Source organism: Hyperolius riggenbachi, chromosome 1 (assembly GCF_040937935.1).
Source record: "Hyperolius riggenbachi isolate aHypRig1 chromosome 1, aHypRig1.pri, whole genome shotgun sequence".
In the NCBI taxonomy this organism is placed as follows: Eukaryota; Metazoa; Chordata; class Amphibia; order Anura; family Hyperoliidae; genus Hyperolius; species Hyperolius riggenbachi.
This window is the reverse complement of record NC_090646.1, coordinates 234,113,431-234,139,202: the sequence shown is the minus strand read 5'-3', so window position 1 is coordinate 234,139,202 and position 25,772 is coordinate 234,113,431. Positions and strand designations below refer to the sequence as shown.

The 25,772-nt window shown below is 42.5% G+C and overlaps 1 protein-coding gene across 1 annotated transcript in view; it reads right to left on the bottom strand.

Annotated features, from left to right (window-relative positions):
- Nucleotides 1-25,772, bottom strand: part of TACR3 (tachykinin receptor 3) — a 231,392-nt gene that overhangs the window by 126,087 nt on the left and 79,533 nt on the right. The gene's annotated exons all lie outside the window — the stretch shown is intronic.

Genomic DNA, 25,772 nt, shown 5'->3' with positions numbered 1-25,772 from the left:
ACCTCCTTGGCGGTAACCCCGGAAATTTTCTCCGGCCCTGCTGGGCCGATTTGTTTAATTTTTTTTTTGCTGCACGCAGCTAGCACTTTGCTAGCTGCGTCAGCACATTGATCGCCGCCACCCCGCGCTCGATTGCCGCTATCCGTTGCGCCGCGCGGCCTCCCCCCCAGACCCCGTGCGCTGTCTGGCCAATCAGTGCCAGGCAGCGCCGATGGCTGGTTCGGGACTCCCAATGACGTCCCGACGTCGGTGACGTCATCCCGCCCCGTCGCCATGGCGACGGTAGAAGCCCTCCAGGAAATCCCATTATTTGAACGGGATTTCCTGATCGAAGCGGGCGGGGGGATGCCGTGGGCTCGCTATATGATATAAGAAAAAAAAAACTGCTGCGCTGCCTCCTGGCGGAATTTTTTATACCGCCAGGGGGGTTAAGGATTTGTTCTTCCAGTATGACATAAATGGCATCTTTCCTACCTCTGGCAAACCAGTTTCCTTTTCTGACAAAAATATACATTTTGCCATCTGTAAAAATGTTTCCTCTGTTTCTTGGGGTATCTACACTGCAGGTTGCTGACTTGCACATTATCCACATTTGAACTGGTCTGGTAATATTGAGTAAAGGACTGGACCATGTGCTAAACTGTGATAATAACATGTTCACATTTAAATTGTGAGTGGACAAATGGGATAGGTAGTTGACAGCTGGAAGCGAGGCATACAATGGAGGGGGTTTGCAGAGTTCGGCTTCAACTCGCTTGGTACATCCAGCGTGCTCTGACAAAGGCAGTGAACTGGAGAACATAAGGAGAGAGAAAAGGTCAGCACTGCTGGTTACTGTGTGTATTCAAAAGTGAGGCACTTGAACAAAGCATGCATACATATGAGCATTGAACATACCGGTGCTCAGAAGCAGTGTGATGGTGGTGGATGCTGGGCACTGGAAGCCCCTCATGCTTCCAGTGCCCAGGACCCAGCACCATCACACCGCTTCTGAGCACCGGTATGTTTATTGCTCATATGTTTGTTCAAGTGCCTCACTTTGGAATAAACACAGTGACCATCAGTGCCGACCTCTTCTCTCTCCTTATGTGCATATTTAAAGTGTAGTATTGAAATATATTAATTATTTATACTTACCTGGGCCTTCCTCCAGCCCCATTAGCACCGGGGCTACTCTCGCTGTCCTCTCCAACCCTTCCATTCTGGCGATACGACTCCCGGTAATCCAGTCAGTCACCGCCAGTCGATGCGTTCTGCTCATGCGCGTTCCCCGCCTCGCTTCTATCCACTAGGAGTTATAGCGGCAGAATTGAGGGGCTGAGGAGGACGGTGAGGGAGGCCCCGGTGCTCATGGGGCTGGAGGAAGCCCAAGGTAAATATAAATAAGAGGTAGGAAACCATCTCTGGTTTCCTTTAGAAAGAATCTATATAAACTGACTAGAAAAATGAAGTGGAGTCTGCGACATTGTTTATTTAAACCTAGCTCTGCACTGGGCAGAAGTCTTGTATATCGTACACACCAAAGACTAAGAGGAAAAATAAAGATGATCTGCCTGTCAGTAATGATACACTACACAATTTTTAAAGATGGTTTCAGGACAGTGTGTTCTGACAATGAAAGAAAACACAGCTACAAAGCATTTAACTGATCTAAAACAAGAAATGGATGCCGGCCTGTGAAAAAGGTGGTGTGATTGTTTTGCTGGGAAGACATAGTATGTGGAAGGGATCATAAGGCAGTTATCTGACAGTAACAGGAAGTTACTGGGTCATTGTAACAACCTTTTCAAATGTAACCATGAATCTTTGTTACAGCACACAGTGGAGGGAAGGGAGGAATTTAGCTAAATTGTTAATGAAATTAGCTGTATCGAAAGTTCACAGAGAAGCTTTCCAATTATTGAATTGAAGGTACCACAGAAATTTATGTGACAGGTAGTTGCAAGTGCTATAATATATACTGACCAAAGCTGAAGAACCAGCAGCCTTCCAGGACACATAATGCAGCAGATACTAATTGGTTATTTGTTTCTACTATTTGCAGGCAATCTGGATTGAGCTCTTCACAGTTTTCAAAAAACTCCCCTAAAGACAGGCTAAAGTATGAAAGGATTTTGATAGATGTCAGTAGTAACAGAAATAAATCAAATCATTTTGTATGTATTCCCTTCTTTGGGTACTTTTGTTTGATGGGATTGCCAACATTGCAACGGGATCATTTCAATGGTTACAGGAGAAAGACATTTTTAACTCTGTAAAGGCTGCACTCAGGATGATATTTGGAAATGAAAGTATGGGTGTATGGTAGGAATAAGGTGGCAAGATTTGTGGACCTGTCTTTAGTAATATATACATCGTTTTTGCAAGGAGACATTTTTTTCTGAAAATACATGTTAAAATGGTTATTTTTGGTTCCTGTGCCCCACCGACTCCAAAATATTTTACAAAATTTGCAAGAAATTTCCTCAGTTTGTGAAAATACTGGTGAAGTGAAAACAGCAATACTAAATACTCATTGCTATGAAGGATCACAGTTTGAAACAAGGTTGATGGTAACAGTTAAAGTACTCCTGTACTTGATGATCGAGACCTGTAAAAAAAAAAATGCCCCATCGCACAACTCACCTGCTCCTGGATCCAATTGCTGCCTTTGTGCACCTTGTCAGCTTTTCTGTTCTGCCGCCGTGTCCCCCGTATCTGCCAGCATCTTCACCGCACTGACCCGGAAGTAATCTGAAATTACTTCTGGGTCAGTGTCATTACAGTGAAGATGCCAGCAGAAACGTGAAACATGGCAGCAGAACGGGATAGCTGACAAGGCACAAAAGGCAGTGATCGGATCCAGGAGTAGGTGAGTTGTGTGCTGGTGCTTTTTTTCTATAGGTCTTGTAGGAGCAGGCCTGCACAAGGGAGCGTGACTGGGGAGGATAACTGCCATATCCTCTCCATACATATTCAACGTTCTAGTCTAGTCGAAAATTTCGGCTGACTAGAACGGGGACCCTTGGGGGCATATGTCGCAGCGGTAACTTTTTTAATCAAGTCCCCTCTCAGTTCAGGGGTACCAAGATTATCTCATAACCTTGCTTGATTCCAGTATTTTTTTTCTTACGTTTTTTGCATGTATTCTGAATTCAGTTCTCGATTTGGTAACTTCCTACCTGAGGTTCCTTATGACACCTCATGGACAGTTCCATTGCCGTGCTTTGGGATCAGGACATGCGCGGTGCGATGCGGCTATGAAGCCGCATCACACTGCATATAATGAAAACGGGCCCTTACTGTCAACAGTAAGTAGGAGAAAAAAATGCACATAAAGGTGCCCATTAACAGTACAATTTTTTCACTAAATGCAATCTTTTGATGTGATTTGAATGATCGAAAAATAATCTGAAGGTATTTATCGATTGTTCAAATTTACTGAATGTTTCTTTCTTCAAATGCGATCATAAAAAGAAACTTTTGGATTGATTTTATCCTATTAAGCAATTGACCAAAGAATACTTTCTCATTGATTGCCTTCATAAACAGCACATTTTCTATACAATTAGCTCATTCAAATTGCATTAAAAGATAGCAAATGGTGAAAATTTTTTACTGTTAATGAGCACCTTAACGGAAAAAGGGTGTTGCAGAAAAGGACCACAGGGTGACAGTGCTGCACACTACCTTAACAACTTACATGCTGTAGAGAGATATAACAACATCAGAATGGCAATGCAATATTGAACCTCAGCTGAAACAGTACAGCATGTGCTCAATTATATTGTAGCTTTAAGTGGAAAGGTGAGTGGAAAATGTTAGCACTTTTTGTATTAGCGTGTATATATTTCTATGCATCCATGAATTAACTTGGTAATAAATATCAAATCTGGATTAAGTGAAAGTGGCTTGTACAATCACTGGACCTTAAATGGACTGGTTCCTCAAGCAGAAATCTTGGCTTTATAGATAATGGTGTACATAAAATGTAAGAATGCAAATGCATTTAAAAATCTGTTACAGTCAGTGTTGAATTAATTAACTTGTTTCTGCATGCAGATTAGCCAAAGGTTTTCAACTAGCCCACAGAAAGGAACTTCAGAATGTCACCTTACCAGAGTTGACCTCTGTTTCTGTCTTCTTATGTTTTTCAATTAAGGGTTTCTTAACCACTTACTGACCGCCCACTGCACAGGGGCGGCCGGAAAGTGGATCCCGCAAGGACCAGCTCATGCACAGAGGCGGCGGTCCTTGTAGGGGCATGGGCGAAGCGATCACGTCATCCGTGACGCGATCCTCTGCCGGGGACTGGCTCCGCCCCCCTTGCACTGTAACCCGCCGGCCGTTCGGAAGCGCCGGCGGGTTACTAGCACCCTGATCGCCGCATACAAAATGTATAATACACTTTGTAATGTATACAAAGTGTATTATACAGGCTGCCTCCTGCCCTGGTGGTCCCAGTGTCCGAGGGACCACCAGGGCAGGCTGTAGCCACCCTAGTCTGCACCCAAGCACACTGATTTCCCCCTCCTGCCCCCTGATCGCCCACAGCACCCCTCAGACCCCCCCCCCCCTGCCCACCCCCCAGACCACTGTTTGCACCCAATCACCTCCCTAATCACCCATCAATCACTCCCTGTCACTATCTGTCAACGCTATTTTTTTTATTCCCTAAACTGCCCCTGCTCCCTCCTGATCACCCCCCACCCCTCAGATTCTCCCCAGACCCCCCCCCCCCCCCAGACCCCCCCCCCGTGTACTGTATGCATCTATCCCCCTGATCACCTGTCAATCACCTGTCAATCACCTGTCAATCACCCATAAATCACCCATAAATCACCCATCAATCACCCCCTGTCACTGCCACCCATCAATCAGCCCCTAACCTGCCCCTTGCGGGCAATCTGATCACCCACCCACACCAATAGATCGCCCGCAGATCCGACGTCAGATCACCCCCAAGTGCAGTGTTTACATCTGTTCTCTACCCTAAACACCCACTAATTACCCATCAATCACCCCCTTTCACCACCTGTCACTGTTACCCATCAGATCAGACCCTAATCTGCCCCTTGCAGGCACCCAATCATCCGCCTACACGCTCAGATTGCCCTCAGACCCCCCCTTATCAATTCGCCAGTGCAATATTTACATCTGTTCTTCCCTGTAATAACCCACTGATCACCTGTCAATCACCTGTCAATCACCCATCAATCACCCCCTGTCACTGCCACCCATCAATCACCCCCTGTCACTGCCACCGATCAATAAGCCCCTAACCTGCCCCTTGCGGGCAATCTGATCACCCACCCACACCAATAGATCACCTCCCAAGTGCAGTGTTTACAATTGTTCTCTACCCTAAACACCCACTAATTACCCATAAATAACCCCCTGTCACTGCTACCTATCAGATTAGACCCCTATCTGCCCCTAGGGCACTCAATCACCCGCCCACACCCTCAGAACGCCTTCTGACCCCAGCCCTGATCACCTCGCCAGTGCATTGCTTGCATCTATTCCCCCCTCTAATCACACCTTGAGACACCCATCAATCACCTCCTGTCACCCCCTAGCACAGCTACCCATCAGATCAGGCCCTAATTTGCCCCGTGTGGCCACCCTGCTTATGACCGGTTCCACAAAATTCGCCCCCTCATAGACCACCTGTCATCAAAATTTGCAGATGCTTATACCCCTGAACAGTCATTTTGAGACATTTGGTTTCCAGACTACTCACGGTTTTGGGCCCGTAAAATGCCAGGGCAGTATAGGAACCCCACAAGTGACCCCATTTTAGAAAAAAAGACACCCCAAGGTATTCTGTTAGGTGTATGACACGTTCATAGAAGATTTTATTTTTTGTCAAAAGTTAGCGGAAATTGATTTTTTTTTTCACAAAGTGTCATTTTTCACTAACTTGTGACAAAAAAATAAAATCTTCTATGAACTCGCCATACACCTAACGGAATACCTTGGGGTGTCTTCTTTCTAAAATGGGGTCACTTGTGGGGTTCCTATACTGCCCTGGCATTTTAGGGGCCCTAAACCGTGAGGAGTAGTCTAGAAAACAAATGCCTCAAAATGACCTGTGAATAGGACGTTGGGCCCCTTAGCGCACCTAGGCTGCAAAAAAGTGTCACACATGTGGTACCGCCGTACTCAGGAAAAGTAGTATAATGTGTTTTGGGGTGTATTTTTACACATACCCATGCTGGGTGGGAGAAATCTCTCTGTAAATGGACAATTGTGTGTAAAAAAAATCAAACAATTGTCATTTACAGAGATATTTCTCCCACCCAGCATGGGTATGTGTAAAAATACACCCCAAAACACATTATACTACTTCTCCTGAGTACGGCAATACCACATGTGTGGCACTTTTTTACACCCTAAGTACGCTAAGGGGCCCAAAGTCCAATGAGTACCTTTAGGATTTCACAGGTCATTTTTGTTTCAAGACTACTCCTCACGGTTTAGGGCTCTTCAAATGCCAGGGCAGTATAGGAACCCCACTAATGACTCCATTTTAGAAAGAAGACACCCCAAGGTATTCCGTTAGGAGTATGGTGAGTTCATAGAAGATTTTATTTTTTGTCACAAGTTAGCGGAAAATGACACTTTGTGAAAAAAAACAATTAAAATCAAATTCCGCTAACTTGTGACAAAAAATTAAAATCTTCTATGAACTCACCATACTCCTAACGTAATACCTTGGGGTGTCTTCTTTCTAAAATGGGGTCATTAGTGGGGTTCCTATACTGCCCTGACATTTTAGAGGCCCTAAATCGTGAGGAGTAGTCTTGAAACAAAAATGACCTGTGAAATCCTAAAGGTACTCATTGGACTTTGGGCCCCTTAGCGCAGTTAGGGTGCAAAAAAGTGCCACACATGTGGTATCGCCGTACTCAGGAGAAGTAGTATAATGTGTTTTGGGGTGTATTTTTACACATACCCATGCTGAGTGGGAGAAATCTCTCTGTAAATAGACAATTGTGTGTAAAAAAAATCAATCAATTGTCATTTATAGAGATATTTCTCCCACCCAGCATGGGTATGTGTACAAATACACCCCAAAACACATTATACTACTTCTCTTGAGTACGGCGGTACCACATGTGTGGTACTTTTTTACACCCTAAGTGCACTAAGGGGCCCAAAGTCCAATGAGTACCTTTAGGATTTCATAGGTCATTTTGCGACATTTGGTTTCAAGACTACTCCTCACGGTTTAGGGCCCCTAAAATGCCAGGGCAGTATAGGAACCCCACAAATGACCCCATTCTAGAAAGAAGACACCCAAAGGTATTCTGTTAGGAGTATGGTGAGTTCATAGAACATTTTATTTTTTGTCACAAATTAGCGGAATTTGACACTTTGTGAAAAAAAAACAATTAAAATCAATTTCCGCTAACTTGCGACAAAAAATAAAATCTTCTATGAACTCGCCATACTCCTAACGGAATACCTTGGGGTGTCTTATTTCCAAAATGGGGTCATTAGTGGGGTTCCTATACTGCCCTGGCATTTTAGGGGCCCTAAGCCGTGAGGAGCAGTCTTGAAACAAAAATGACCTGTGAAATCCTAAAGGTACTCATTGGACTTTGGGCCCCTTAGCGCAGTTAGGGTGCAAAAAAGTGCCACACATGTGGTATCGCCGTACTCAGGAGAAGTAGTATCATGTGTTTTGGGGTGTATTTTTACACATACCCATGCTGAGTGGGAGAAATCTCTCTGTAAATAGACAATTGTGTGTAAAAAAAATCAATCAATTGTCATTTACAGAGATATTTCTCCCACCCAGCATGGGTATGTGTAAAAATACACCCCAAAACACATTATACTACTTCTCCTGAGTACGGCAATACCACATGTGTGGCACTGTTTTGCAACCTAACTGCGCTAAGGGGCCCAAAGTTCAATGAGCATTTTTAGGCTTTACAGGGGTGCTTACAAATTAGCACCCCCCAAAATGCCAGGACAGTAAACACACCCCACAAATGACCCCATTTTGAAAAGTAGACACTTCAAGGTATTCAGAGAGAGGCATGGTGAGTCCGTGGCAGATTTCATTTTTTTTTTGTCACAAGTTAGCAGAAATAGAATTTTTTTTTTCTTGTCACAAACTGTCATTTTCTGCTAACTTGTGACAAAAAATGATATCTTCTATGAACTCACTATGCCTCTCAGTGAATACTTTGGGATGTCTTCTTTCCAAAATGGGGTCATTTGGGGGGTATTTATACTATCCTGGAATTCTAGCCCCTCATGAAACATGATAGGGGGTCAGAAAAGTCAGAGATGCTTGAAAATGGGAAAATTCACTTTTTGCACCATAGTTTGTAAACGCTATAACTTTTACCCAAACAAATAAATATAGGCTGAATGTTTTTTTTTTTAAAATCAAAAACATGTTTGTCCACATTTTTCGTGCTGCATGTATACAGAAATTTTACTTTATTTGAAAAATGTCAGCACAGAAAGTTAAAAAAATATTTTTTTGACAAAATTCATGTCTTTTTTGATGAATATAATTAAAAGTAAAAATCGCAGCAGCAATCAAATAGCACCAAAAGAAAGCTTTATTAGTGACAAGAAAAGGAGCCAAAATTCATTTAGGTGGTAGGTTGTATGAGCGAGCAATAAACCGTGAAAGCTGCAGTGGTCTTAATGGAAAAAAGTTTCTGGTCCTTAAGGGGGGTAAAGCCCACGGTTCTCAAGTGGTTAAATTAACTAAACATATATTGATAATAGACTAATCTGAGTACCTATTGACTAAAAATTGATCTCTAAGTAATAATCAATATTACCACCATGCCACTTATCCGAATTAGATTTCATCTGATGTTTTATTGAGAATTAAAGGATACCCGAGGTGACATGTGACATGATGACATAGACATGTGTACGTACAGTGCCTAGCACACAAATAACTATGCTGTGTTCCTTTTTTTTGTTTCTCTGCCTGAAAGAGTTAAACATCAGCTATGTAAGTGGCAGTTGCTGTCTAAGTCAGGACTGGGTCAGACTACAGTGTGACCCTCACTAATAAGAAATTACAACTATAAAACCCTTTCCTCTCAGAAAACAGCTTCTGAGAGCAGGAACAAGATAAACAGGGTCAACAGTTCATAGATTTTAGCTCTAGGATACTTCAATGAATGTGTCATTGAGCAAAAACAATAAAACTGTAAAAACTTAAAAAAATTTAAATATAAAATAAAACTGTGGAATATTAAAAAAAAATCCTTTTTAGGAAAAGGAGGATATATACAATTGTTTATTTCATTCATTTATTTTCACCCCGGGTGTCCTTTAAATGAGATTCCTTTTAAAAAGATTAGAGTTGTACCACTCAATACAATGTGATGCTGCCGCGCCTGCCTGACACTCAGACCTCAGATCAAATTAATTCTGTTATCTGGGGAACATGGCTACTTAACTTTCGTATGTAGGGCACACTTGGTTTCAGGAGTGCAGCTAAGGTTTTGGTGGCCCCAAGCAGTCCATAACTTGATGCCCCATCTAAAAAATGGATAGCCACACCCCAAAAGGCAAAAAATGGGCATGGCCAAAACATGATGTGGGTGGAGCCAAATACTAGCAGTTTCTAGGCTAAATTGCACCCAGGGCGAAGGTGTAAAATTTGCCCCTCAATGTGGAGACCAGTATAGGTGCCCGCAGTATAGGTAGCCAGCTATAGGTCCCCCCAGTATAGGTAGCCCATATAGTTGCCCCAGTATAGGTAAGATAGGTAGGTGCCCCCATAATTAGATAGGTTGGTGCCCCCGTATAGGTTAGATAAGGTAGGTGCCTCCAATATAGGTAACCAGTATATTTGCCCCAGTATAGGTTAGATAGGTATATGCCCCCAGTATAAATTAGATAGGTATATGCCCCCAGTATAGGTTAGATAGGTATATGCCCCCAGTATAAATTAGATAGGTATATGCCCCCAGTATAGGTTAGATAGGTATATGCCCCCAGTATAAATTAGATAGGTATATGCCCCCAGTATAGGTTAGATAGGTATATGTCCCCTAGTATAGGCTACTTACCATAGAGACAGACACCGGGACAGTAGATAGAAGCTGTCAGGATCGAGGAAGGTAAGTTGAAACTTCTCTCTCCCTGCCGCTCCGCCTGGTGCCCACACACCCGCCGCCCGCCCCCGGCAGCAGAGCAAGGCCCCCCGCAGTGTGAGGCCCCAAGCGTGGGCTTGGCTTGCTTGTATGCTGGTGGCGCCCCTGCTTAGTTTAGTGTTAGAAAAGAGGTCAGGAAGGAAACAAGAAGAGATATTTTCAAAAAAGTAACTTCAGCAATATCCACAGCCAAAAAATATAGGCATCCATAATATGTACGCGAGAAAGGATGCTGTTTTTAGAGTGGAAGGATGCTTAGACCGCGGGGTGGGCATAATTTTCATGTTTTCATGTTTGCCATAGGCTCTATATTACCCAGATACCCCCCTGCCTGACTGTAAGTCTATCTATGCACAGATTTAGTCAATAAAATTCATCATCATTCATTCAAAATTAGATGAAATAAACATTGAAATTGTTTATTACGAGTATTCCTCAAATTTGCCTCTGTTTTTTTTTCTTTTTTTTTTTTTAAAGATTCTTTATTTTTCCCCCAAAAAAGTTGGAAATAAGCAAGCACAAAAAAAGCAAGCACATACAGCTAAGCAACACTTTGCATTAATTAGGATTTGCAGAATTACACTGCTGCCTGTAAAGATGTAAATCAACACATCAAAATTACATGCAACGTATATAACATACTGTATGTGCATTGGGCACCAAGGTGGATATACAATAACCTTCACACAAAAAATTGCTTGTGTACACATATGCTTAAAGCATTCCAATCAGCTACTCCCTGTAGAGTTAAACACTGGAATGCAAGGTACCCTAGCTGGGGCCCAACGGGTTCAATCACCTAGGGTTCCTCTTGACACATGTCTTGTAGTTTCCAAAGTAATTTTTTGCATCCACCCATGTGTGTTAAAGGTATGTTACTCAACATCAGAGGAAGAGAAAAGTAAAAAGGAAAAAAGGGGAAAACCCAAAGTGTAAGAAAAGAAGGAATGGTGAGTAAGAAGAGTAAATAAAGTATAGAAAGAATAGTAAGTAGATGATAGTTACATAGGTACATAGTTATTTTGGTTCAAAAAAGACATACGTCCATCGAGTTCAACCAGTACAAAGTACAACTCCAGCCCGTCCCCCACATACCCCTGTTGATCCAGAGGAAGGTGAAAAAACCCTTACAAGGCATGGTCCAATTAGCCTCTAAAGGGAAAAATTCCTTCCCGACTCCAGATGGCAATCAGATAAAATCCCTGGATCAACATCATTAGGCATTACCTAGTAATTGTAGCCATGGATGTCTTTCAACGCAAGGAAAGCATCTAAGCCCCCTTTAAATGCAGGTATAGAGTTTGCCATAACGACTTCCTGTGGCAATGCATTCCACATCTTAATCACTCTTACTGTAAAGAACCCTTTCCTAAATAAATGGCTAAAACGTTTTTCCTCCATGCGCAGATCATGTCCTCTAGTCCTTTTAGAAGGCCTAGGGACAAAAAGCTCATCCGCCAAGCTATTATATTGCTCTCTGATGTATTTATACATGTTAATTAGATCCCCTCTAAGGCGTCTTTTCTCTAGACTAAATAAACCCAGTTTATCTAACCTTTCTTGATAAGTGAGACCTTCCATCCCACGTATCAATTTTGTTGCTCGTCTCTGCACCTGCTCTAAAACTGCAATATCTTTTTTATAATGTGGTGCCCAGAACTGAATTCCATATTCCAGATGTGGCCTTACTAGAGAGTTAAACAGGGGCAAACTAGAGAGTTAAACAGGGGCAAATGATAAATTATTTCTGAGCGGGGGTAAGTCTCAGTTCATTACGACACTGCCTGCAGTAAAGAAAATTGTTGCATGTAGGTGCCATGTCAAGAGGCACATACTATGTGGAAGCCTTTCCATTTCATATGGAACTCTAAGAGGTCAACATTTTATATGCCTCATTGATTGTAAATATGTGCACTGTTCTCAAGGTTTTGCCAGTTTTGTTCTTCCTGGCTTAAAATGGTAAAAGTTTTCTGAAATTTTCTGAATGAATGAAATTTCAGACAATCACTCATCCACCATATCAACTGCAATTTTTGGTAGTTTGCACTGATCGCTGGAGAACAACTACAGCAGTCAAAGTTACTAGTGGCATGGGTAGACCACCAAACAAAGAGACAAATGGAGAACAGGAAGATGAGCAACATAGGATCCTAATGAGTGCACATAATGCAACAAATACCATTGACCCAACTGTAGATGCACACATGGAAAACCATATCAGTGTCTGTCTTGTGTGTAGCTGTACATTTTTTCCACAAATATTACAAAATATATGAGAATACAAATAAGAAAGGAGAAGCTTTGATTCGTGTAATGTCTGGGTGACCTGGATTTATTAAAAAAACAAATAGAATCTTGCTGTGCATGCTGCATGCAGCTGTGGTCACACCATTGCTATTTTATAGACCTCTCAGCAACCCTGATTATTATGATGCAATTTGATCCTAGTGAGTGAAGCAAACCATAATACATAACAGAAGGCAACTACAGCTCTGTAAAAAAAAAAATTGCTGCAATGAAATCTTAAATCAATGTCTTTGTACAACAACCATTCCATGCCAGTGTCTGTTAAAGGGGAACTGAAGTAAGAGGTATACGGAGGCTGCCATATTTATTTCCTTTTAATCAATACCAGTTGCCTAGCAGCCCTGCTGGTCTATTTCTCTGCAGTAGTATCTGAATAACACCAGAAACAAGCATGCAGCTAGTCTTGTCAGATCTGACTTTAAAGTCTGAAACGCCTGATCTGCTGCATGCTTGTTCAGGGGCTATGGCTAATAGTATTAGAGGCAGAGAATCAGCAGGGCTGCCAGGCAACTGGTATTGCTTAAAAGGAAATAAACATGGCAGCCTCCATATAACTCTCTCTTCAGTTCCCCTTTAAAGGGAACCCGAAGTGAGAGGGATATGGAGGCTGCCATATTTATTTCCTTTACAACAATACCAGCTGGCTGTGTAAGGAGCATGCCTTCCTTAGTTATGTGTGTTGCTTACATAACATAACAACGTGAATTTAAATGCGGGTGGTCCTGTGAAGTATTGTGATACCGACACTTTACCATTAGCAGCTGCTACTAAGTTAATTACCTTTGTTAATTAACATAGTAGCGGCTGCAAGGGAAGTATCGTGGTAGTGAAGTATCGTGGAAGTGTATCGTGGTAGACCTGTAAAAGCCTACAGTACACAGTGTTTTACAGTAACTGTAACACATAGAGGAGGGTCAGTGATGATCTAGGGTTCAGGGGATCTAGGATTCAGTAAGGCTTGCAGACGTGTCTTTGTGACGGATGCATGAATCAAATTGCAAGGAAGGTTATCCTAAAAAATGTTTTTACTTTCTTAGACTATGTTCTCCAACTCCAAAGTATTGGTTTTCTTGCAAGACATTGCTCCATGCCACACATCCAATCATGGGTAGAGGTCGGATCACCAAATCAAGAGTCTGTCTCAGCCAGCCCAATCTTCAGAATTAAACCATATTGAATACCTCCGGAATGACATCAACAGGAATATGCGTGGTCAAAAATCATTAAAGCGGACCCAAACCAAACATTTTTTTAATACAAAATATTTAGTTGCACCACTCTGACACATACAAATATAAATAAAGACTCCTTCAAGCCTATGAGCATTTCAGTGCATGCTTTTCACATCTCCTCTTTGCATAACTAGGGTTATACAGGTGGCAGCCATTAGCAATTCCTCCTTTGCTGGACACCATCTACTCCACCAGTTTGCCAGATTATTTGCCGGCAATATGAAAGGAAGGGAGGGGTTCCTCCAATAAATGTAAAATATTTTATATTTGTCATCATGCAGCTGAAAAAAGGATGCTATATATTATTATCATTTAGAAAATAGATTTTATTTCTGAAATCTTGTATTTTTAGTTTGGGTCCACTTTAAGCAAAGCTGATTTTTTTTTTAAATTGAAGAAAGAGTGGCTCAAAGCTACCCGTTACCCAAGAGCAAGGTGACAAACTGCTGGGCAACATGCCAAAACACATAAAAGTAGTTACTGGAAATAGGGATCAAAGTGAGTTTAAAGAGGAGCTGTACTGTCTAATTTGTACAATAAAAAACATAACAATCGAGTCACTGTGACCTCCTGGGTCCCTCTTTGCCGTTTCCACTGCTCTCTGCAGCGTTCCGGGCTTTTAATCGCCAGGATCGCAGTGTTTACTAACAAAAAACATGGCCGCTAACCAGGAAGTGATGTATGTCTGTCTGTCTGTCTATAATCTCATGTTACAGTATACTACTAGTTTTTATTACATAGTGAATTATCTGCACTCCAGTCTGGGATTTGTCACAGTTTCTCAGCACGTGACTGGCAGCTCCCTCCCCCCTCAGCCTCACAAACTGCATCACAGACAGGCTGAAACTGAGAGCAGAGACGCTGTCTGTGAGTAATAAACAAAGTACACGGAGCCTGCAGGGGGCGTGCGTAACTTGTATTCATTACAACAGAGGCAGCTCATTCCTCCCTGGGTCCACAAAGCATGACAAAGAAAAGAAGATTAGATATATTACAGAGACAGTGCAACTAAAAAAGGCTGCAGTAATGTAGATCACATTAGAACAGGTATAGGAACTTATAGGATAGAAGAAATAAGGCTGAAAATTATGTTATAGAGTCTCTTTAAGAGAGGTGGTGAGAGATCTGAAACACACTTAGGTGCAATGTGGCTAGTATATTTTCTGTAGCGTTTGGTGTGAATGATGAGGCTCCGATTCCAAAGAAAGGGAGCTTGCTGTCGGATTTTCTTGGTTTGTAGGTGAGAACTGGTGTGATAAAGGTAGGTGAAAAGGTGGAATAAGGGCTGTATGGAATGCTACAACTGTGGACACTGCAATTGTCCACATTGATTATTAAAGTGTCAGCATCCACTCCCAGTTGGAAATTAGAGTTGGGCCGAACGGTTCGCCTGCGAACGGTTCCATGCGAACTTCCGTGGTTCGCGTTCGCGTCCCGCAGGCGAACCTTTGCGGAAGTTCGGTTCGCCCCATAATGCACCATGGAGGGTCAACTTTGACCCTCTACATCACAGTCAGCAGGCACAGTGTAGCCAATTAGGCTACACTAGCCCCTGGAGCCACACCCCCCTACTAAAAGGCAGGCAGCGGCGACCATTACGGTCACTCGTGTGCCTGCATTAGTGAGAGTAGGGCGAGCTGCTGCACACTCTCTCTCATAGGGAAAGATTAGTTAGGCTTAGCTTGTCCTTGGCTGCATACCTGTTCTGTGAACCCACCACTACATACCTGTTCTGTGAACCCACCACTGCATACCTGTTCTGTGAACCCACCACTGCATACCTGTACTGTGAACCCACCACTGCATACCTGTTCAGTGAACCCACCACTGCATACCTGTTCTGTGAACCCACCACTGCATACCTGTTCTGTGAACCCACCACTGCATACCTGTTCAGTGAACCCGCCACTGCATACCTGTTCTGTGAACCCACCACTGCATTCCTGTTCTGTGAACCCACCACTGCATACCTGTTCTGTAAACCCACCACTGCATACCTCTACTGTGAACCCACCACTGCATACCTGTTCAGTGAACCCACCACTGCATACCTGTTCTGTGAACACACCACTGCATACCTGTTCTGTGAACCCACCACTGCATACCTGTTCAGTGAACCCGACACTGCATACCTGTTCTGTGAACCCACCACTGCATACCTGTTCTGTTCAGTGAACCCGGCACTGCATACCTGTTCTGTTCAGTGAACCCGCCACTGCATACCTGTTCTGTTCAGTGAACAGTTTGGTGTGTCAGTGTGAAGCAGTACCTTAATTACACTACCTGATTGATGTATACACATGCAAGATGTTTTAAAGCACTTTAGGCCTGTCATTTAGCATTCAATATGATTTCTGCCCTTAAAACGCTGCTTTGCGTCAAATTTAAATGCGGGTGGTCCTGTGAAGTATTGTGATACCGACACTTTACCATTAGCAGCTGCTACTAAGTTAATTACCTTTGTTAATTAACATAGTAGCGGCTGCAAGGGAAGTATCGTGGTAGTGAAGTATCGTGGAAGTGTATCGTGGTAGACCTGTAAAAGCCTACAGTACACAGTGTTTTACAGTAACTGTAACACATAGAGGAGGGTCAGTGATGATCTAGGGTTCAGGGGATCTAGGATTCAGTAAGGCTTGCAGACGTGTCTTTGTGACGGATGCATGAATCAAATTGCAAGGAAGGTTATCCTAAAAAATGTTTTTACTTTCTTAGACTATGTTCTCCAACTCCAAAGTATTGGTTTTCTTGCAAGACATTGCTCCATGCCACACATCCAATCATGGGTAGAGGTCGGATCACCAAATCAAGAGTCTGTCTCAGCCAGCCCAATCTTCAGAATTAAACCATATTGAATACCTCCGGAATGACATCAACAGGAATATGCGTGGTCAAAAATCATTAAAGCGGACCCAAACCAAACATTTTTTTAATACAAAATATTTAGTTGCACCACTCTGACACATACAAATATAAATAAAGACTCCTTCAAGCCTATGAGCATTTCAGTGCATGCTTTTCACATCTCCTCTTTGCATAACTAGGGTTATACAGGTGGCAGCCATTAGCAATTCCTCCTTTGCTGGACACCATCTACTCCACCAGTTTGCCAGATTATTTGCCGGCAATATGAAAGGAAGGGAGGGGTTCCTCCAATAAATGTAAAATATTTTATATTTGTCATCATGCAGCTGAAAAAAGGATGCTATATATTATTATCATTTAGAAAATAGATTTTATTTCTGAAATCTTGTATTTTTAGTTTGGGTCCACTTTAAGCAAAGCTGATTTTTTTTTTAAATTGAAGAAAGAGTGGCTCAAAGCTACCCGTTACCCAAGAGCAAGGTGACAAACTGCTGGGCAACATGCCAAAACACATAAAAGTAGTTACTGGAAATAGGGATCAAAGTGAGTTTAAAGAGGAGCTGTACTGTCTAATTTGTACAATAAAAAACATAACAATCGAGTCACTGTGACCTCCTGGGTCCCTCTTTGCCGTTTCCACTGCTCTCTGCAGCGTTCCGGGCTTTTAATCGCCAGGATCGCAGTGTTTACTAACAAAAAACATGGCCGCTAACCAGGAAGTGATGTATGTCTGTCTGTCTATAATCTCATGTTACAGTATACTACTAGTTTTTATTACATAGTGAATTATCTGCACTCCAGTCTGGGATTTGTCACAGTTTCTCAGCACGTGACTGGCAGCTCCCTCCCCCCTCAGCCTCACAAACTGCATCACAGACAGGCTGAAACTGAGAGCAGAGACGCTGTCTGTGAGTAATAAACAAAGTACACGGAGCCTGCAGGGGGCGTGCGTAACTTGTATTCATTACAACAGAGGCAGCTCATTCCTCCCTGGGTCCACAAAGCATGACAAAGAAAAGAAGATTAGATATATTACAGAGACAGTGCAACTAAAAAGGGCTGCAGTAATGTAGATCACATTAGAACAGGTATAGGAACTTATAGGATAGAAGAAATAAGGCTGAAAATTATGTTATAGAGTCTCTTTAAGAGAGGTGGTGAGAGATCTGAAACACACTTAGGTGCAATGTGGCTAGTATATTTTCTGTAGCGTTTGGTGTGAATGATGAGGCTCCGATTCCAAAGAAAGGGAGCTTGCTGTCGGATTTTCTTGGTTTGTAGGTGAGAACTGGTGTGATAAAGGTAGGTGAAAAGGTGGAATAAGGGCTGTATGGAATGCTACAACTGTGGACACTGCAATTGTCCACATTGATTATTAAAGTGTCAGCATCCACTCCCAGTTGGAAATTAGAGTTGGGCCGAACGGTTCGCCTGCGAACGGTTCCATGCGAACTTCCGTGGTTCGCGTTCGCGTCCCGCAGGCGAACCTTTGCGGAAGTTCGGTTCGCCCCATAATGCACCATGGAGGGTCAACTTTGACCCTCTACATCACAGTCAGCAGGCACAGTGTAGCCAATTAGGCTACACTAGCCCCTGGAGCCACACCCCCCTACTAAAAGGCAGGCAGCGGCGACCATTACAGTCACTCGTGTGCCTGCATTAGTGAGAGTAGGGCGAGCTGCTGCACACTCTCTCTCATAGGGAAAGATTAGTTAGGCTTAGCTTGTCCTTGGCTGCATACCTGTTCTGTGAACCCACCACTGCATACCTGTTCTGTGAACCCACCACTGCATACCTGTTCTGTGAACCCACCACTGCATACCTGTACTGTGAACCCACCACTGCATACCTGTTCAGTGAACCCACCACTGCATACCTGTTCTGTGAACCCACCACTGCATACCTGTTCTGTGAACCCACCACTGCATACCTGTTCAGTGAACCCGCCACTGCATACCTGTTCTGTGAACCCACCACTGCATTCCTGTTCTGTGAACCCACCACTGCATACCTGTTCTGTAAACCCACCACTGCATACCTGTACTGTGAACCCACCACTGCATACCTGTTCAGTGAACCCACCACTGCATACCTGTTCTGTGAACACACCACTGCATACCTGTTCTGTGAACCCACCACTGCATACCTGTTCAGTGAACCCGCCACTGCATACCTGTTCTGTGAACCCACCACTGCATACCTGTTCTGTTCAGTGAACCCGGCACTGCATACCTGTTCTGTTCAGTGAACCCGCCACTGCATACCTGTTCTGTTCAGTGAACAGTTTGGTGTGTCAGTGTGAAGCAGTACCTTAATTACACTACCTGATTGATGTATACACATGCAAGATGTTTTAAAGCACTTTAGGCCTGTCATTTAGCATTCAATATGATTTCTGCCCTTAAAACGCTGCTTTGCGTCAAATCCAGATTTTTCCCGGGGACTTTTGGCGTGTATCCCACTCCGCCATGCCCCCCTCCAGGTGTTAGACCCCTTGAAACATCTTTTCCATCACTTTTGTGGCCAGCATAAATTTTTTTTTTCAAAGTTCGCATCCCTATTGAAGACTATTGCGGTTCGCGAACTTTAACGCGAACCGAACCTTCCGCGGAAGTTCGCAAACCCGGTTCGCGAACCTAAAATCGGAGGTTCGGCCCAACTCTATTGGAAATACCTGCAGCCATTTGGTATCAGGTTGTAAGGAGTGCAGGACCACATCTATTTCTTGTCTTCTCATCTAGACCTTACGGGCCATATGCAATTCACTTTTTCTCCTGAGTTTTCTCCTGGGTGTTATTTTCACAACTTCTCATAAAATGCCTTTAAAAGCAACCAGCAAGGAAGAAAATGCTCAAAATAAATTTAATAGTACTTTTTCATCAAGTTTTAGGTATTTTTTCAATTGTAAAATGCTGAAAATTTAGTTTAAAGTGAAGATAAAAATTATCTCCTAGGAGATAACTCAGGTGAACATTTTAATGCATATGGGCCATATATGTTCTATTTTGCATATTGCCCTGAGGTGCCTCAGGTCTTTCAATGTGCCAACAATGCTCACTAAGTTTAATTTTGTAAGTGACAGTCACATAATATGTGTCTTCTGCTGGTTCCTGGAAAAAAAAGTGTAGATACAGGTGCTGGACATACAGTACAGGGCACATTCAGTACATTGAGTCCAGAGGGCTCAATTGTTGAAGCTAGCCAGCTTTGTTGTGTTTTCTACAAAGGAATAGAAGTAATAACAAACACAATACTAGCTAATATTTGACTTGTTTTATGTGTCTTTCTCCAACTCAAAGCTTATTTACAATTGGTGCCTGGTCTTTGGCTCATTACACAGGGGAGGTAGAACCAGACTCAAGAACTGACCTGCACTGTCATGCATATGCTCCAGGGATTGCCCAGAGATCAGCTTCCTGAGGTCTACTCTTGATACCACCTCTCACTTCAGTCAGATAGCTAGAGGAATTGTCTTGCTAGGGTACGCTTGTCTCTGCAGTCTGCACTGATCTCTATAATACTGTGTGTTTTCATTGCAAATATGAGACAGTAAGCCACAATTGACAAATCTATGGAAAAACATTTTACAGCTATTCGTGTTTTTCAATAAAAATCTGCTCTACAGACATCTGATAAAGATTCATGTTTGTGCTCTGTCATCCAACAGATGTGCACTGTGGACACCTGACACAAGGGATTTGTTTGACATCATCATCAGCACTAATAATGTTCCCATGTTATACACGAGGCTGACAGAACTGGATTCATTTCCTCTCTCTCCTCATTCTTCTAGCAGCTGCTCAACTGTCACATAACAGTTTTGTTTTCAAACAGCCCACTTAGCTTATGGCAGTTACTGATTAGCTTTTCCTCCAAACAATCCTTTGCCAAGCGTGTGCAGAAGCACTCTAATTTCCCTGCATGGGAGACTTGCACTCTATAATGTCCTAGCAGGGTCGATCTACACATAGCCGTTATTTGTTGCTTATGAACTAGTGAGAAATGAAAGTGAACCAGTGTTACTCTTTCAGGGCTATCGATGTTCCGAACAGTTCACATGTTGAACAGCGCGGGTTCGCGTTCGCATCGGATCGTGAACTTTATGCCGGTTCGACCCGCCCCCTATACTACATCATTGGGCTAAACTTTTACTCTCTACATTGCAGTCAGCAGACACATGACAGCCAATCAGATTGCACTCCCTGCTGCCTGGATCCCCCCCCACCCCCTTATATAAGGCAGCAGCGTCGGCCATGTTTTCACTCCGTGTTGCTGCAGTATTAGTGAGAGAAGGGAGAGACATTGGAGAGATAGGGAAAGCGATAGTTAGGAGGTTTGTTAGCTTGCTCCTTGCTGATATTTGTTGCTGGAAAAGCACCACCAAAACAGCTCTTTTGAGAGCTAATGTTCTTGTGATTTTTTTTTTTTTTTGGTGTGGCCCACTGACACTGCATATACAGCCCTGTCTGTCGCAGCTGGCCCTTGCTAATTGCTATACTGTGCCAGGCCCAGCACATTCAGTGCCTAGTGTGACCGCTGCACGATGTTTTAGATACCAGTCCGTGCATACCTTTCACTGCACCTGTGTGTGTGACAGCTGCACATTGTATTGTAATAGCAGCAGAGCTGGGACAAGGTCCTCCAGCACCCAAGGCTGAGGCACCAAAGTGTGCCCCTCCATCCCTTCCACCCCAGCTGTCACACACTGATTGCTATTAGACTAAGAGAGTCACAGAGCCCACAATCTCCCCAACACCTTAATATCTAGTTATCTGGCTTGCAGTCACTGCTATGTATCCCCTTTTCTTATTTCTTTCTGCTTCATACACAATTAGGAATGACAGCTGTATGAATTGTGCGCCCCCTCCTACACTGCGCCCTGAGGCTGGAGCCTCTCCAGCCTATGCCTCGGCCCGGCCCTGAATAGCAGTCACTGCATACTTTTCACTGCACCTGTGTGTGACAGCACACAGTTTTATATACCAGTCACTGCATACCTGTTCACTGCACCTCTGTGTGACCGCACGCTGTTTTATATACCAGTCTGTACATACCTTTTCACTCCATCCCCCCAATATGGACAAAACAACAGGCAGAGAGCATTTATAAAGCTCTGCCTCTTTTTCCAATTCCTATCTACCAATGACAACTTAAGCAGCTTGAAAATGGACCAATCATATCCTGTCGGGGGGATTTTGATTGGTCCATTTTTAAGCTTCAAAGAATCAGTAAACCATAAACAATTGTAGCCACTAGTGGTCACACAAAACCTGCAGAGAAAAACAAATTACAGCCACATCCTGTATCCTTTCCTCTGATCATGCAAAATTACTACAGTGATGTGTTTCCCTTCATTGGAATTACACAAATAGTTGTGCAATAGACTAATGCTGCTCTGTAAAGAAGCTCTAAAATTAGAATCAGATTATAAAAGCGCGGCCAAAAATGGGAGCCCTCTATATAGCGGCCACCGGGGCTAACCGCTACTGCTAGGGTTATTAGTAGCCGCCGTAGCCGGAAGGGGAGGGTTATCAGTTGCCCGGGAAAGGAGGGTTATTAGATGGCCAGGGGGAAAGGTTCTATGTAAAAGTAGGGAGAGATTAGGTCATAGTGACTACAATTAATTATTATTTACCGTTCCTGATATTAAACATTGCGCCTAAATTGTTATTTACCGTTATTGTTATTTAAGGTTGTGACTAAATTAGTATGCAGCTTTTTCGAATGTATGCCTAAAAATGGACACACCTACACTCTGTATAAAAATGAAAATATATTGTTTTCTTGCCTTATGTAATGCATTTTACAAGGTAAAATGTAGCTAGAGCTAGCCTAAGGCCTCTTTCACAATGAGACGTTGCGTTTGATGCAACGTTAAAGTCGCACAACGTGCCCCTAACGCAGCACATAGGTTATGAAATTGGACGTTATTTTGCACTGCGTTATGTGTCTCTTGGTGCGCTGTTTTCATCACATACTGATGGAACGAAAACGGCTCATGCGTTACATTAAAAAGAAAAACTAAACATTACTGAGCATGTGCAACACACATAATGCAGCAAATGCATTGCTAAACGCACAGCATGCAGCACTCTCTAAATATTGCTACACGTTACACACAATGCAGTGTGTGCACTGTGAATGTCGCACAGACTTTGTGTTGCTGTGTGTTAAGGCCCATACACACGTCTGATTTTTGCGAACGACGGGTCGTTTGAACGTCCCGTCGTTCAGTCGTTCGCCCGCCAAATCGGGCGTGTGTACAAACTGTCGTTCACGTGATAAGACTGAGTTTGAGCGATCCGACTTTGGGCCTTTAGTCTGCGTTAGTCTGTGAAAGAGGCCTTAAATTTTAGCATGCTTTCTGTGTCAGGCAAACTCAAACAGTCCTGAGGGACTATGTGAAACAAGAAGTACAGAAAGTGTATGTGAGGAAGACAATGCCTGCTCCCTGAGAGACACATCTCCAATAACAGAAATACATCCTTTTCCCCAAGACCATACGCTGCAGTACATTTCTTCATTATGTTATATTATTATTCTATGTAAAAGAGTCAGCAGGCTGTGGAAAAACATGTAAATCTGCCACCCACCATGGATAACATGAATTCTCTGATTCATTCAACACTAGTTCAACTTTAATTATGTGTGCATTAATGCAAATCTTCCTATATGTTCATGTTCAAATTTTTTTTCAAATGTTTTCAATGTATAATTTGCACAACAGGAAACCAGACTAGCTATCAGTAGATGTGCCTTCCTGTACTTATTATCTTCCCTAGACAATTTTTCTGATTTAAAACAATATAATTTTGTCATGTACTTAAGGGATTCATGCTGCATAAAAATTAATGATTTACTTTAGCAATAACATTATTGAATTTAAAGAGAACCTGTACTGAGTAAAATTATTTAAAATAAACACTCGAGGTAACTTCAAATGAACATTACATAGTTACCTTGCCATCAGTTCCTCTCAGAAGCTCACCATTTTCTTCTGACAATGATCCCTTCCAGTTCTGACAACATTTTGTCAGAACTGAAATATATCAGTTGCTGTCAGTTATATATAAGTTGCTGTCAGTTACAGCTGAGAGGAGAACTGATGTGTCCATGTTTCCCTATGGCTCAAGTGGGTGATGGTACAGTTTAACTGTGTGCTGACCAGAAAGCAGTTATGGGGTAATGGCCATTTTTAAAATGGAGGACGGAGAATTCCATTGATCACATTGGGCAAACAGGATGCAGGAGAGGAGAAAGACACTGAGGAGTAGACTACACGGAAGGTAAGTATGACTTGTGTATCCTTTTTTTGACTTTTAATTTTCAGTTCAGGTTTTCTTTAAAGGTAACCCAAGGTGAGATGTATATGGAGGCTGACATATTTATTTAATTTTCAACTATAACAGTCGCCTGGCTCTCCTGCTGACCCTCTAATACTTTTAGCCATAGACCCTAAACAAGCATGCAGCTGAGATATTTATGACAAAAATATGACACAATTAGTCACAATGCTTGATTCAGGTGTGTGTATATCAACAGAAAGAGCAGTGAATTTCCTGCAGGGGGTTCCTGGTGGTCAGTACGCAATGTACTGACCACCTGGAAAGCCCAGGCAAGTAGCAACGCTTTTGCCAGAGACCATTGTACAGCCGCAATACTGCTGTATACGTATCCCTAGCAAATATAGGTATTAATAAAATGAAAAAAATATATATTTGGAAAAGGACCTGAAGTGAGAGGGACATGGAGGCCGACATATATATCTATTTTTATAATCAATACCAGTTGCCTGGCAGTCCTTGTGATCCTCTAATAATTTTGGCCATAGACCCTGGACAAGCATGCAGATCAGAAATTTCTGACAAAAATCTGACAATCTAGTCACATGCTTCTTTCAGGTTTGTGAGTCACTATTGATGCCAGAATGATAAGCAGGACTACTAGACAACTGGTATTGTTTAAAAGAAAAAAAATATGGCAGCCTCCATATCCCTTTCACGTCAAATTCCCTTTAAAGAGGAACTCCTGTGAAAATAATGTAATAAAAAAGTGCTTCATTTTTACAATAATTATGTATAAATGATTTAGTCAGTGTTTGCCCGTTGTAAAATCTTATAAATCCCTGATTTACATTCTGACATTTATTACATGGTGACATTTTTACTGTTGGCAGGTGATGTAGCTGCTGCATGTTTTTTTGGCAGTTGGAAACTGATTTCCCACAATGGAGCAAGGGTCACAGACAGGAAACTGCCAAGAGTACGTACTCAGAATTTCTTTGTGGGAGGGGTTTCACCACAATATCAGCCATAAAGCACCCCCTGATGGTCTGTTTGTGAAAAGTAATAGATTTCTCATGTAAAAGGGGGTATCAGCTACTGATTGGGATAAAGTTCAATTCTTGGTTGGAGTTTCTCTTTAAGATAGCAAGGAAGGAAGGCAGGAAACAGATGGTCATTAGATGGATCTGCTTTAATACAGTGCCAGTCCAGCCTTTGATAAGTGTAGATTGTGCAACAACATGTAATTCCTAGGCCCATATGCAATTAACTTTTTCTCCTGAGTTATTTCCTTAGAGATCATTTTCATCTTCTCCTTAAAACAACTTTTTCGGCATTTTGTAATTGAAAAAGTACCCAAAAGTTGGTAAAAAAAGTACTATTAAAATTATTTTGATAATTGTGTTTTGCCTGCGTTGCTGGTGGTTTAAAAATAATTTTATGACAAGATATGAAAATATCACCTAGCAGAAAACTCAGGAGAAAAAGTGAATTGCATATGGGCTCTAGAATACGATGAATATGCCCCTAAGTGAAATCACATATGCATGCAAGCTAGTAGTTTCATGTAAACAGCAATGACACATCAAAAATTCACACTGGATTCCTGGAATGAATTTGCAAAGATCTTGATAGACACTGGTTTGGTGCATGGAGCATTTCTGTCTTATGCCATTTTTGTGACTTGCTGGTGGGTAGGCTGCATATACATCGAGCTCAGCCATTGCCACCACACAAATATCACAATGTCCTTTTTCCTTCAGCAAGTGACTTGGCCAATCCTGGGGTCTCATTGCTTTATCAAGGCTATTTATCAGTGATGAGCAAAAATGCCAATACAGGTAGTCCCCGACTTACGAACGACCTGCCAACACGAACGGCATAGATTCTGTGTTTCCATGGGAACAAGTCAATTTTTTTTTTTGTAGTTTTTGAGGAAATAGATTTTAAAAAATTCAAAA